Here is a 16,367-nt window from a genome sequence, read left to right as displayed (position 1 = left end):
AGTTTGACTCCACCGCGTGCGGCACCATCGGGACTAGTGGCTTCGGATCTCTCAGACTTGACCTTTACTTTCTTTCCAAGAATTACGCATGTGCTATATACACGCACCTCCACAGCAGTAATGGTCATTCGCCGACAAATCGACCCATCTTTCGGTTGCTACTTTCCTATATTCCCACTTTCTTTAATCAAGGATCAAGATGAAGTGCTTGAGAAAGTCTCCTTTAGCCAATTTAGACTAACATAATGCAACACGCTGCAACTTGTAGTCATAATATTATAGTCTGTTTATCCAGTGGTAGAGCCATGTTGGAATTGACCCCCCCCCCCAACTTTTTGAAAACACAATATACCCCCTAGACTTTATATATAATTTTATAAATATAGAAAATGGCCCCCCAAAAAAATTTATATTCTCCATGAGCTCTCTAAAATTTCCTAAAATTTCATTATACCTAAAAATGTCCCTCTCTAGTTTTTTTTCTTATAGTCCCAAAATTCTATTTAATTTCTATATATTATTTATTTTCAAGGATGTGGCATCTTCAAAATTAAACTTAAAACTAAGTTTAGGAGAAATAATAAGCTTATTAATATGGATCCCAAATTTTTTTCTTATACAATATTGAGCTTCTTAATATAGAATCTAAAGTGAAAATACAAGAAAAAATATTTAAGGTCGATGATCTATATGAAAAATAGTTGCGAGATTTTATCCTCTAAACTTCATTGAGCAAGAAAAGAATTTATTTAAATTTTCAATTATAGCATTATATGTTTAATGTGATACGAAGATATCTAGATTTTGCATGAAATCTAATAAAGTAGCTTAGAGCATTAGCATTGGTTTCATCAAAGTCATTTCTAAAATTTAGCTAAAAGTACACGTTTTCCATAAATTCAAAACCATTCAAGACATACCCCACATTGGATTAGTCAAAATAATAATATAATATAATTTTTTTAATAATAATATTTTTAATTTATTTTTTTCATATTTTGCAACTACACTAACCATATGTTAATTAATAAATTAATTTTTACTTAAGTTATTGTTTTCCAACTAATTTTTTTCTTCAACCTAATTTATAAAACCAACTTATTCTTGAAGACTAATATGTGAACCTGATATGTGAAACCAAATATACAAGACCAAGTATAATATAGAAGCAGATCTTAATATATCAAAGCAATTATGAGTAGTTGGGTCAGAATTGAGCAGTTGGGTCTGATATTTTACAATAAAATATCACTTTTGAAGATGAAAAATACATTTTCAAATATGTAGAAACACCTAGAAGCCACTAGTATTTGACTAATCCAATGCAGATGATTCCATCTCTATTTATTCAAATTTTGAAGATGAACTGGCATTTGACTAAGCCAATGCTAGTGTTCTTACATACTAGAATAAAAGATGACATTCTAAAATATCTCTTAATAGTTTATATGAAGAAAATAAATTTTAAATATTTCATTACAAAATAATAATAGATGAATATTATTCCATGAAAAATTATCGTCAGAATCTGAAACATATATTAAGTTGTGCTTTTAGAATTTTATTTACATGTATGTAGCAAATTACCAAGATATACTTTTATATGTAGTTTTGTTTTTATGATTTTTCAATCTCTTTTTAATTTACATAAGAGAAATGATGTTGGTAGTCCTAGGATGTGCAAGCTCCGCCAACTCCCTTTGAAAAGAATAGGTAAATCTATGACTCAAATGAAAAAAAAATTTTAAATGATGGACCACACTCTTTTTTTAAAGTGAGTGCATAGTGCTTACACACCCCATAACTGTATCTATTATTACTCTTTACAAAAATGTGTCACATAGTAGAAAAGTTGGCCCCTCCTCAACACAATTGTTGGTTCTGCCACTGTGTTTATTAGGCTATGCTAAAACCAGTTCAAGCGGCTTTCCCTTCGTGGGAAATGGGTGAGAGCCAAATTTTTGGCTCCAGATCCCTCTTTTTTATTATTCTTGTATTGTTTTTATTTGTTTTGGAATGACTCTTGTGGACTTCCACCCTAATGAATCTAGTATCTTGAAACCACTTAGTTTATCTATGAAATGCTTATTTCAATTGCTATGTTCTCTTTTTATAGCATAAAAGAGAATGATGCATGGGGTACTACAGATTCTAAACTTATGGGAATGCCCTCCTTTTGTAGAAATAAAAACAAATAATGAGAAATTGTGGATATAAGCATTCCGGTTGCACATACATGCTGAAAAAATATATAATGCTGGAAAATGTAAATGCATTTTGGAAATTGAAAAAAAAAAAAATTGAGAAAGCATAAAAGTTTTGTTCCAAGCACCAGATATCAAAATAAAACAGAGAAAACCAAGAATCTTAATGACCTTAATATTGCCTAGTCTAACATAGCCAATTATTAGTTGAACAAGTAGTAATAGGCTTATAACTTAGGGCACTCTGGTAAATTTTTCTTTTTTGGAGTTCTGCTAGGTTTTGTTGGTTCTAGCCTCTCATGGCTGCCGCCAGGGGCCATCCAGGCTCGCAGGCCACGGCTGGGCGACTGCGCACCTTTGCTGATATGGTTGCGCAGTCTCCCCAGGCCCTTCCGGAGGTTGTTGTCCCACAACGACCTTCAAAGTTGATTAATGGGGAGGTTTGTATTATTTTTTCGAAGGAAGAGATTGATCGCTCCGCAGAACCTTTCAAATTTTCTTTGGTTTTGAAGTTCTTGCGCCAACGTCCAATGTTGGATGCCATTCGCTCGTTTATTCGAAGTCATTGGGGTTTGGTTTCGCCACCGGTAATGTCTTCTATGCGCAGACCACAGAACGTATTGATTAAGTTATCTAATGAGGAAGATTTTTTTAAGGCTCTTTCGAGAGAAACGACTGATATTGATGGTGTGCCGTACAGAGGATTTCATTGGCATCCTGATTTCAACAAAAGTATGGAGCCATCACTGGTACCCGTTTAGATTGATCTGCCAGGTTTGCCCCTAAACTTGTACCATGAGTCTTTTTTAGGAAATCTACGTCGAGATAATGCAACGAAGTGTGCTACTCAGACTGATGGGGCTCGAGTGTGTATAGAGATGGATGCAGCAAAGGAACCCCCTCATGGGGTCCAGATTGGAATCCCGCATCAACAATCTAGTTTGTATGTCGAGATTGTTTATGGATTCCATGTTAGTAGTACACTGGCTTGAAAAAAAACGATGTGGCATTTGGTATCTTGAGGATTACTGGGAAGAAATTCAAGACATTCTTTCTACCAGACAGTTTGTGGTTTGTCATATTTTTAGGGAATGCAATACATAGTACTCTAATTTTCTTGCTCGTATGATTCCAACTTTGCCTACTACTTGGGTGATATATACTGATATTCCTCATCTCCTTAAGGGTATCTTGAAATTAGACGAGTTAGGCCTTCCTTTTTTGCGATGCTAGTTCTTTACTTCTGTTGATTTTTGGCAAAAGTTTTTTTAGTCCCTTGTTGATTTGTTTGTTCTTTATTGAGCATTAAGATGTTGATACCACGGTATTCCTCTACCAAAAGTGAGGTTTTCTAATATAGTTTTGCCTTTAAAAAAAAAAAAGGCTTACAACTTAGAAACAATTTATAGACAAGTTTAAATATAATAATATTTTTTGTTAAATTTAAACTTATCAAATCAAAAGTAAAAATCAAAATAATATTTAAAATAATATTATTTTATTACATAGTTATAAACAAGTCATAAAGTAATAAGTATATCATTTCTCTTCATGCTATAATTATTATCTTTATAATATATATATATATATATATATATATATACACTAGCGGTGGCTAAACGTGCTTTGCACGTTTACCACATCTGCCTAATTGAAGAAAAAAAAAATTATATTAAAAATTTAAATTAATTAGTTAGTTTTCTCTTAAAAATGTTCAATAAAACTTCATCATTTATTTTTTAAAAATAATTGTGTCAGCCTAATATATATATATATATATATATATATATATATGCACGTATGAGCTTATGTGATATTATATTATACTACACGCACACCAACTCATCTAAAAAAGTCGGGATCATTTTTTGTCAATACATTAAAAGAGTTCAAAACCTTTAGAAAATGAGAAAATATATTTGTAATTGTGAATTATACAACCGTCGTGTAATCGTTTTAAAAAAAGTGAATAAAACATAGGATCCACATGAAAAAAATTAATTTTTTAATAATAGACCCTACTCTTTTTCAAAACGATTATGTGACGTTTACACACTTCACAATCATATGTAAAATTATTCTTGTAAGATACTACACGGGAAATGATAGGCGGAATAAAAGGTGTCCATAGAAAACACTATTTATTACTGTTCATAAACACTATTCATTAATATTCATAAACACTATTCGTTAATGTTTACAACATTATTTATACCAGGATACGCACTTTTAAGATATAGGTACTGTTTATAAACACTATTCATTAATGTTTATAAAAACTATTCATACCAGAATATGCACTTTTACGTACTTTTAAGATATAGGTACTGTTCATAAATACTATTTATTATTGTTTATAAACACTATTCATTACTGTTTATAAATATTATTCATACCAGGATACGCATTTTTAAGATATAGGAGATATATATCTTCGTATAACTTAAAAGAGGCTATCTTCCTATTACTGTTCATTAGGCAAACGTGCGTGGGGAATGAGAGAGAGTGAAAAAGAAAAAGTGGAGAAAAATGTTAGTTTTTGGGTTTTAAATTCCAACCATTCATCTTTAATCTTTAGATTTAATCTAACGGTAGAAGTTTAAATATTAATTTAAGTTAACATAAAATAGATAATTAAAATATAAATATTCTATCATACACTTAAAATTAACTTCAATTTATAAAATACTAATTTTTCATCATTAAATAAAATATAAAGTTTTACTGAACATTTTTAAAAGAATAATATTATATCATACACTAAAAATCAACATTAATTTATAAAATACTAATTTTTTATTATTAAATAAATGATGAAATTTTACTGTATATTTTTAAGAGAAAAAACTATCTAATTAATTTGAATTTTTAATATAATTTAAATTTCATAATAAATGATGAACATAAATAAATAATAATTTTATTCTTATACATTAGACTATTTTAATATTCAAAGTTATATTTTATTTTTTTTTCATTTTGATAGATGTGGCAAACGTGCACGTTTACCATTGCTAGTATATAATATACATATGAAAAACAGATCTGACCCATTTTTGTTTTTCAAAATAAACTTCAGAAAATCTTGGTAGTTATGATTTTAATGCTGTACTGCAACCATGCATTGTGACTTTTCCAAATGAGCATTTATCACTCTCATTTACATCAAATATATACGATATGATAAATACTAATTAACCTGATAAGTGTTAGGTGGGTAGATGTATAAATGAAAGAGAAATTCTATTTGCAGTCCTGAAGTGGGGATTGTATGTGCAAGCACATGCTTAAATGAGAGAAAATATTATTTTAAGATGGATAATTTTGTAATTTTATAAAATTTTAAAGTTAAAATAGCTTAGGCCTGCACATGCAGTCTCCAAGTGGGGACTGTACCTAGCATTGCTCTAAATGAAATTAATTAAAATCTTTCAAACTTCATTGAATATTAAGATGTACGTCCAATAGACTTACTACTTTATAGCATGAAATTGGAGTCTAATGTTTGGAATCTATAGCTTTTTCTTGTATTAATTCATTTGGATATTAGCCTTGACTAAAATGAAAGTTAATTCCATTGGAACCAAACTAAACTGAAACATATTAAAATCAAGGGAACTGCTAAGCTAGCCACCGAGAGGTGGTCCCGAGAGATCCTACCGATAAGTGTAAAATCATTTTTTTATTTTGTGTGTTTTTTTACAAGTATTTTTTAAATTACTATAAATATTTTTTAAAAAAGATTCACAAACTCTTAAAAAATATTTCTTTAATCATTAAGTAAAAATAAAATAAATCAGTAGAAACTCTCGAGACAAATTTTTGGTGGATTAAGCATTTTCCTAAAATCAAATCGTTTGGTTTTCTTAATACAAATCGCGATCGGTTTCCATTTAAAAAAATATTGAACCGAACTAGTCGGTTTGATTTGCCGGGAATCGAACCGATTTCAACCCTGTTAAATGTAAGAAAAATTTAACTTTTAGCTATTCCATTTACATAAATCTCCACGTTGGAATAACTATTTTTTTATTATATAATAATAAAATAATATAAGATGAATTTAATTTTAATTATTCACATCAAATCTCCACATTAGATTATACATTTATTTATTATATAGTAATGAATAACTAATAATTTCAAAAATATTTAATATTCTTAATTATTAATTTATTTTATTTTATCATATTTTACTATTCTACCTATTATATATTAATTAATAATCATATTCTTATTAAATTAATATATCACTAACTCAAATTAATATATCAACTTCAAAAATATTTTAATTTTTTTAATTATGAAATTATTTTATTTTATCATATTTTACTATTCATAATATTATATATTAATTAGTAATCATATTCTAATTAAATTATGGATTAAAAATAGAAATTAGAAAGACATTGATGGAGACCTCGGGAGAGAGAAACAAATGATATAAAATGGATTTGATGAATAAATAGTGTCTTTCAAATTTGAAAATAACTTTAGAAGTTGCTGTAGCTATATTCATCTTTTCTAATGTGATACATTTTATGGTTCAATAGCTAAATCCTCTTTGGATTTAGCTTTTAGCTAATCTAATGAGAGTGTTCTTAGTGAGCTTGCTTGCGATTGTGGATGTTTTCCCAATTCCTTTAAGATATGCATGTAGGACTGCACCTCTCATGGTGATAAATGTTATGGGTAGAGACATGACATATGGGAAAGGATCACGATTCATGAGGTGGGGGTATGGAACACTAATAGTCGTGTGTGCTGGTAGAAGATAATTCTTTTTCCCATGAACTACCATAGTGGTTAAAACTTTTTTTCGTGGCAAATAAGGTTTCATCTAGTATAATATGGTGGGCAATAACACCATTTTTCATGAGAAGAGGTTGTGGCAAAAAGTGTTTACCCATGACATATTTTCGTGGAAAAAGTTGTCTTTGGTATTTTCGATAAAATACTTTCCTGAAAAATATATATTTTTCACAAAATATTTGGTCGGAAATACTTATTTTACGAAGAAATCTTATTGCAGAAAATAATTATTTCCAGCAAAAAAAAAAAAGTAATTGCCACGAGTTGCATTCGAAGCAAATGCTAAGAGATTTCAAAAAAAAAAAATCATAAAATAAAAAAATGATTCAGAGCCAAAAATAATCATAACAAATAGTCTAATATAGGCTAAAATAAATATATCCGAACCTTGGAGATCCAAATTGACGCTTATATGAATTTTAAAAAAAAACATGTACAAATATGCTAACATTCACAAGAAAAACTTCTAATAAGAACCCAATTTATACACACCATACAACCACAAAACTTTACAAGTTTCAATTCATGACTCCACAAATAATGGGCCGTGGTTTAAAAAAATCCACTTCATCCCAACTCCAAGGCTAATGGCATAAAAAGGAAAGTAGACACAACAATTGATAGAGAGTTCTTTTTCCCCATAACTAAATGCAAAGATCAGGTTCTGGTAACTTGAACATTTCCAATGCAACACATGCTTGCAAACTTGAGCACAAGAACCTGAAGTGAAATTATTTAGAAAGAAGAGGTGAAAAAGCAAATCACTTGATTACTCCCAAACTAAATAAAACGGGAGCCTCTTCACTGACAAGAAACACCTCTTCCGTTGGACGGAAAATGGGAGCCTCTTCACTGACACTCCTTACCTCTTCCGGACGCCACCTTGCTATTACATGTTTACAAAAAATCAACCGACAATGAACGTCATGGAAACAAGGGAATCTGTCCACATAATGCTTCCAAATTTTCAAGTGCAATAGAAAGTTTGACCTCATAATACAAACTGGATGGTTAACTAAGAAGACCAACCTTCAGACAATTACTACAATCAGGGCATCCACGAGTAACTCCTTTTGGAAATGCCAGTTTTAGGGAGATCTTGCAAAAGAAAGTAGTACCACTATAACTACCACTCGTTTCGAAAAACAAATCAAACAGATACTGCTTGTGATGTACTACACTTATTAACACATGAATCATCCATAGGTAAGACATACTCTAAGCTTCACCTTTAAAACGTCTAAATACAATCACTCCATGCACACAACCAAATCATCATCTGCATTCAGCTTCCTATGTTTGTCCCTATATAATTTTATAAGTAACCATATACAAATATATTTATTTCTTTCTTGCCTCTTCAATATCAATGTCCTCATTTCAAATTAGAATAACGATACAATTTTTCATAATACGGAGAAAGATAACAAAGCATGCACCTATGTGTTTATGCCTCTCTTAACATATTCTTAGGCACTAATTAGGCACTAAGTTTAAGATGAGAAATGTAAAATAACAACACCAATCCACACCTATGTGATTACAAATTTTTTAAATTCTCACACAAAATATAATAAACAATTCAATTTTTTTAAATCCTAAAATAACTTTTCCAAATTTCTATACAAAATATAATAAACAATTCAACTTTTATTTTACTATTCACAAATTATTTTAACTCATCTATGAAATCAAACCACTCATATTTCGAGATTTGTTGCATGAGTAACTTCTTACTCCGGCCGGCCACTTCAGCAAATTATCAGATGATCATTAATTCAAGAGTACTATTAACATGATATATATATAGCAAGGCTGCATATGTATCTACATGGTTGAAATTTTCACTTCCCTTCCAAGCTGATATATTGTTGTTAGTAGTGCTACTGTATATATGTTGGCGATCTATATACCCTCCCTGGCCTTAAGCATATCATATATTATAGCAATTAAATTTAAGTACCTTGATAATTAAAATGCAGGGCAAAGAAGAAGGGACATTTGATTTTGCGTTTGTGGATGCTGACAAGGAAGGCTACATCAAATATCACGAGCTGCTTTTGAAACTGGTTAAGATTGGTGGAATAATTGCGTACGACAATACCTTATGGTTTGGGTCGGTGGCACTCTCTGAGAATGATGAGATGGAGGAATATATGAAGAAAGGCAGAAAATATTTGATTGAGTTGAACAACTTTCTAGCAAATGACCCTCTCGTGTTGAATCATCTCTCGTTTCCATCGGTGACGGCCTTACCCTCTGCAGGCGTCTGTTTTAATTAGACGTCAAACCCACCACCCAATTTGAAGTGATCCATTCGTACGTACTCGGAAATAACTACGTACGAAGATAGGATAAACAGTCTTTCTTAAATAATATTCTTATGCATGCATGCATCACATATCAATCAGTACGCATGCATGCATGTCATCATGGACTGCTCAATATTTAGACTGATCATCATCGGCCCGTACGTACGTGTGATTTTATGCCACAAACTCCACATGACTCAAGTCCGAGTTATTTGGCAATGGGATCGTAGCTAGGATTAATAAACTATATAATGTACGTACGTAGATCAATTTCGTACGTAGCACATGTGAATATTTTTTCGGTTTCAGCAATGGGCCGGAATGGCAAAAGAGAAGACCGTCCTCAAAAGCCAAGCCCTTCAAAAGGTTAGTCCTTAATCTTGATCTTCATTGTCATCTATAATATCTGATCACTATGACACTATTCCGGCTGGACTTCCATCGAAAATTATTTATTAGAGTAATGCTATATATATATTATAGGTATTATATACGATGTGCTTCGAGGCATTAACTCAGAGAGGCCACAGTCAAGAAATATCAAGCTCCGTAGGTTAATTAATTATGCCAATTATATATTTCTCTCCGCTCAGTATATACGTACTAATTATTATCTAAGGCTGTATTTTAATTATTAGATCATCATGTTTAAGCATTTTAATTTGCTCTGCATCTTTATTAATTAGTATACTAATTATTAGTATTTTGTATTTAATTACCGATTAATTGTGCACATATATGTATGGATAAGGAGTGTGCATGATGAATGTGACAGTGGATGAAGGTCTATTCCTCTCGATGCTTTTGAAGATAATGAACGCGAAGAAAACAATAGAGGTCGGAGTCTTCACCGGCCGGTTATTCTCTTCTTAGTAGTACTGCTCTAGCACTGCCGGCTGATGGCAAGGTCGCGGCCAGACGTTTAATTTAGTGTTATTTTTCTTGTTAATTTTGCTAGTTACTGATCTTGCTAATTGGCATCTAATTATTATTTTATACTAATTGAGCATTTGAAATAAATTTGGATCATGTTCATTTTAATTTGCAGATACTAGCTGTTGATGTGAGCAGGGAAGCGTATGAGGTTGGATTGCCATTTATTCGGAAGGCTGGAGTGGATCCAGCAAAAGATTAACTTCAATGAATCAAATGCCTCCTCACTTCTAAATGATCATCTAATCGCCAATGTAAGTTTCCAACATAATACTACATGAGGTATATATGCTGAGGGAAGTCCTTCCAATTTAATTATTTAATCAATCCCTAGTCATTAGTATTTTTTATCTTTTGAAGATTAAGTCATTAATTAATAACATGTCGGATACCACTTGATCAATACAAACATCTATGCTAGCTGTTGGAATATTATGCTCTTCATTTTAATAGGAATTGATAGTATTCATTAAGTGGAAATTTTATAAAAGTAAACTAACAAACCGATGAACATTCATGTGATACGTTAATAGACATGATTTACAATAAAAGTAAATTTACAATCTGACGTACTACATTAAACCATATCAGTTTATGAGTTTATTTTTATTAAATTCATTTGTGGTTAAAGTATTTCTCTAGTGTAAAATATATATAATATATTCTAAGCATTTAGCATATCATGCCGATCGAGTCTAGTCGTTATTGCTCGACAATCATGCAATAAGCCACTCTGATCTCTTACGTGAATCAGGACACAATATCCCATGTTTTACTCTCGTCATTATTTTATGTGTTGCATACATTTGACCTCCATAAAATGCAGGGCAAAGAAGAGGGGACCTTTGATTTTTCATTTGTGGATGCTGACAAGGAAGGCTACAAGCCTACATCAAGTATCACGAGCTGCTTCTAAAACTGGTTAAGATTGGTGGAATAATTAATTGCTTACGATAATACCTTATGGTTTGGGTCAGTAGTACTCTCTGAGGATGATGAGATGGAAGAATCTTTCAGGAAAGAAAGAAAATATATCATTGGAGCTGAACAACTTTCTAGCAACAGATTCTCGTATCGAATCATCTCTTGTTTCAATTGGGGATGGCCTTACCCTTTGCAGGCTTCTGTATTAGAGAAATCACCAAGATTTCAAGTTCTTAACTGCTTATTACATTAGCAGCATACTTGGGAAAAAAAAAACTATATGTTTCCAAAATGATTGCAGTACTTTCTTTTCTTCATTGCAACGGCAAGTAGTTTTATGGATCCAATTTTTGTAAGTCCAAAGGAGAATGACTTGTTAGTCCAGCCCAAACTCAGATCTTCTTCTACACAAAAATCTCTTTGTAATGTGATCTTCATTAGATTATGGATAAAGAAATACTCTTAACTCATCTCATTTTCTCATTACAATTTTTTTAAATTTTTATATAAAATTTAATAAACAATTTAATTTTTTCAAATATCAAAATAATAATAATATTAAAAAATAATATTCTAATAATATTTAATTTAATTTATTTAAAACCATCTCATCTCATCTTACTATCCGAACTAGTTTAGTTCAAGGCATAAGTTGTATTTACATATTTAATATCTGGGCTTGATGTATTAGATAATAATATTTTTGTAGTTTAAGTGCATTTTAGAGATCCTTATAAAAAATTAATTTGGAACATTAGATGTGTTTGATTGTTGAAATCAACTCAACTCATTTCAAATTAATTATTAAAAAATTTAATTAATTATTATATTTTATATAAAAATTTGTAAAAATTATAATAATTAAATAAAATAAATTGAGATGCATGCGTTTTACTTCCCCAAAGTGCAGTTTTCCATTCATTAATGAAAGCTACTAAAAAGCGACCAAAACCTCAGAGAATTAGGGAAAAAAAAATCTCAAAACAATATTCGAGAGACAGAAAAATAAGCACTGTAATTAATGGACGACAACATTGTTGGGTAGGACTTTTCCCCAACACCTCACGTGACCTTATTTGTTTTAGCATCTAATCCTTTGAGAAGATGGCAAATGTTAATGCTGTTTTGAGATTTTAACATCGTTCTGAAATAAGAGTTTTCCGGCAGTTTGGAATATAATTATTAACTCTTGATTGTCTTTACGACCGAGCGAGTACCACCAAACAACCTTTTATAACGCAACGTCAAATCTCTCGTTCCTCTAATTATTAATTGTCCAATCTAATTCAAAAAAAATCTTATTGCAGCAGCTCTTATAGTTATAATGCTGGCTAAAATTATAATTTCACCACTCATTACCGAACTGATCTTTTGACAAATCACAATGATCTCATAAAGATACCAAATTATTTCCCCACCATGATCCAAATCACTTCTCCAGCAAGGGTGGCTAGCTAGCTGTCACACGTTTAATTAGCTTTCAAGTCCTACCCGTAATTTTAAACAAAAATAAAGACATCCTTTAAAAAATAAAAAATAAAAATTCTTGCAAGCGAGTTCGTATATCAAACCGCGTACTGATGCTGATATATAAGACATACATTTAATGAAAGAAAAATGCTTTGGATCCCGAAATTTGTGTCCCAAATAGGATTTTTTTTTCTTAGTGATTAAGAAATTATTTTTTAATAATTTTGTGAATTTTTTATTTTTAAAAAAAAATATTTATGATGATTAAAAAAATACATGGAAAAAAAACTACTATTCGAGACCCTTTTTGGTAGTTGTAGCGCTACTCTTAATGAAACGGTATGAATTGAGACAGAAATAATTTTCGTGAGACAGAAGACCTTCTTGTTCTTTAAAAAAAAAAATCTTTTATTTTCTTTTCAATAAAAAAAATCATGTCACCGTCGGTATTCGGTTTGGTGTGTCAAACGGCTTGACGCACCAAATCACGTATCGACACTAACATTTTTTTTTTATTGAAAATAAAAATAAAAGATTGAAAATTTTGAGAGAATAAGAAGGTAATCTGTCTTATGAAAATTATTTCTGTCTCAATTTATACTGTTTCATTAAATAAATGTCTTAATGTTAATATCGTTGCGTAATTTGATGCGCGAACTCGTTTGTAAAAAAAAAAATTTCTTTTCAAAAACTTTTTCTTTTCTTATAGTAATAATTATTTTTATGGGGCAGATATAGAGGATTGACGAATTGATAAGATGGCTTTGGGGGTTCAAGATTGAAGGAAATCGAGTTTAATAAAAATCAGTAGTTTTCATACTCTTAACAACATATTAGGAAACCCACGAAAAACCAGCCATGTGGCTGCTGGTAAAAGCACAGCGTGGGTGACATTCATGATTCTTGTTGGCTTGCTTTTTTCGTTCGTTTTGTTTGAATCATTATTGTTGGCTCCTTGCCGTGCTTTTAAGGCTCAAAGATCGATGAAAAACACAATGTTAATGGAATTAATTGGGTGACATTCAGATTTTCTTTTCGTTTTTTAACCATTTAGTATGAGTACTGTATATAAACGAATTGAGATTTTACTTTTAAAAACTTAAACGACATGTAGAATTGTTCAAAATTTTAAAAAATAATAAGTTAATAAAGTGATACTATTCAATCTAAGAGTGTAGCCGATTCGGTTCAATTTGGTTTTAGTCATATTTTAAAACCGAATTGATATATATCGATTTTGAGATTTGAAAAATCGATACCGCACCAATTATATCTATAAATCGGTACTTTCGATTTTACCAGTTTCGGTCTGATTTTTTGATTATATATTATATAATACATATATAATATAGTATATTATAGTACATAATAATATAGTGATAATATATTATAGTATATTATAATTATGGTCTCGTTTGTTTTTATAATTCATCTCATCTAATCATTACAAGTTTATCAAATTTTACACAAAATATAATAAACAATTCAAAATTTTCAAATCTCGAAATGAAAATAATATTAAAAAAAATATTCTAATAATATTTTATTCAATTTTCAACTTTCATCTCAACTTATTTCATCTCATCTTAAAAAACAAACAAGGCCTATATTATAAACTATATATAGTGATATATTATAATTTCTTATAATATATAGTGATATAGTATTAATATAACTATTAATACAATATATTATAGTGATAATATATAGTTATTTATATAGGATTTTAAAATTTAAAATTATATTAATTAGTAATCTATCATATAATACAAAATTATATAATATATATAAATAATTATATAATATATATAAATTATATATAATATAAAAAATCTTATAAAAAATATTTTATACAATATAAAAAATTAATATATATATGAACCGGTCAGGTCTGGTTCGGTCCGATGTTAGGAAAAAGAAAATCGAAACTGAACTAATTTTGACCGGTTTTGAGAAAAATGAAACCGGTACAAGACCGAACCAAACTCCGTACTGAACCAAACCTATCAGTACAGTCTAGTCCGATCCAATTTACTTATTCACCGGTTTTTTTTTTCACCCCTAATTCTATCAAGAGAAATACTTTAGCGATAACAAATTACATTAAATGAATTTATAAATTGATGTGATTTGATATGATATGTTAGATTGTAAATCTAGTTTTATTATAAAGTAAATATAATATATTATATGAAATCATGTCAGTTTATGTGTTTATTTTTAGTTGACTTTATGATTGTAGAACTTATCTTACGTTAATCTTAGGTCCTGTTTGGATTTAAAAATCATTTCAACTCATTTCATCTAATCTAATTATTACAATTTTCTTAAAATTTTAAATAAAATATAATAAATCATTCAATTTTTCAAATTTTAAAATTTTAATAATATTTTATTTAACTTTTATATTTTTTTATATAATTCTAACTCATTATTCAAACATCCTGGTTCACATTCTTGTTATTCTGGTACCCTTTTACTTGACTTTTTATTTTATTTTGTTTTGTTTTTGTTGTTTTTATTTTTTTATTGAATTCCCTTTAACCCAAATAAAATAAAATAAACACTTTCACAAAGCTTTTTGCACAAAAAGTCGCCCTTTTTATTAGTCAGCGGTCGGGATTTTTTTAGGACAGGTTGCCACGTGGAACCTAAAGGCTGTGTTGGACTTTATGCCCCCCGGAGAGATACGTGATCTCTACATTTGGCCAAAATTGCTATTCTCATTTCTCCAAAATAACACTGGTGTCTTCCCCTTCTGACCAGCCTGAACTAACTTGACAAATTGCAGGCTGACCATGAAGGGGCTGACACAAAATTCCAAATAGCGTCTGGCAATTTCTTTCTCTTAAAAAATTGAACAAAATTATAGCTTTATAATATGTTGAAGTCGTAAGGCTTTGACCAAACTTAACTACCCTGAGTCCGTTGCAAGTTCGGCCGAAACTCAATTGTTTTTTCAAAGTTAGAAAAATCATTATATAATTATATAAAAATTAATTTATAAATTTATTTTTATATAATATTTTCGTGAATAAAATATAGTTGTGAGGGGGGCCTTCCAAAGAGTGGCCTAAGCCCAAAGTGATCAAGTCGCGGAAACCCAAAACACACCTGGAGCCCAAGCCAGAAAGCCACGTGCCGGGCCCACGACCCGACAGTCCATCCGAAAAGGACTTGGCCCCAAGCTCGACCCGATCAAGGAGCCCACCATATGCCCGAGACCTCGAAGCCTGCAATAGAGTACGTAGAGGACAATTGTAGCAGGGTGCAGGCGTCTGGGCATGTCCTGAGGGAAGACTCTTTGAACTCTTCTTCTACACTTAACACACTTAATTTTCTTCTCACAAGAATATCCCCCTTCTACACTTTGACATCGAAGTGATCTTAGATGTCATCGAAATTCATTATTCTTCCTAGTTGCAAGTCTTGAGAATTTTATTATCGTGATATTGTTCGGACTACAAAATACGACATCAACAATACTTCTAATATAACCATGGGAATTGTCGAATCGAATTTTTTTTTAACTGAGCCAAATACTTAATTCCTTATTTAGTGCTAGACTGACAGGTGAGAGGAGGGCAAAGGATGAGTGTAGTAATGTGTAAAATGGAATAAGGAGTGGGGCTTTTATGTAATTACAGTCTCTCGTCTCATCTACCTTACTCATCCACAGGGTCACGAGTCACATATACTCGCTCAAAAAATG

At 30.5% G+C, this 16,367-nt stretch overlaps 1 pseudogene; it reads left to right on the top strand.

Moving 5' to 3' along the window:
* The first annotated feature begins 10,087 nt into the window (after positions 1-10,087).
* On the top strand, positions 10,088-11,394 carry LOC109003167 (annotated as a pseudogene).
* The last annotated feature ends 4,973 nt before the right edge of the window (positions 11,395-16,367 follow it).

Source organism: Juglans regia, chromosome 13 (assembly GCF_001411555.2).
Source record: "Juglans regia cultivar Chandler chromosome 13, Walnut 2.0, whole genome shotgun sequence".
NCBI lineage: Eukaryota > Viridiplantae > Streptophyta > Magnoliopsida > Fagales > Juglandaceae > Juglans > Juglans regia.
This window is presented reverse-complemented; position numbering and strand designations above follow the sequence as displayed.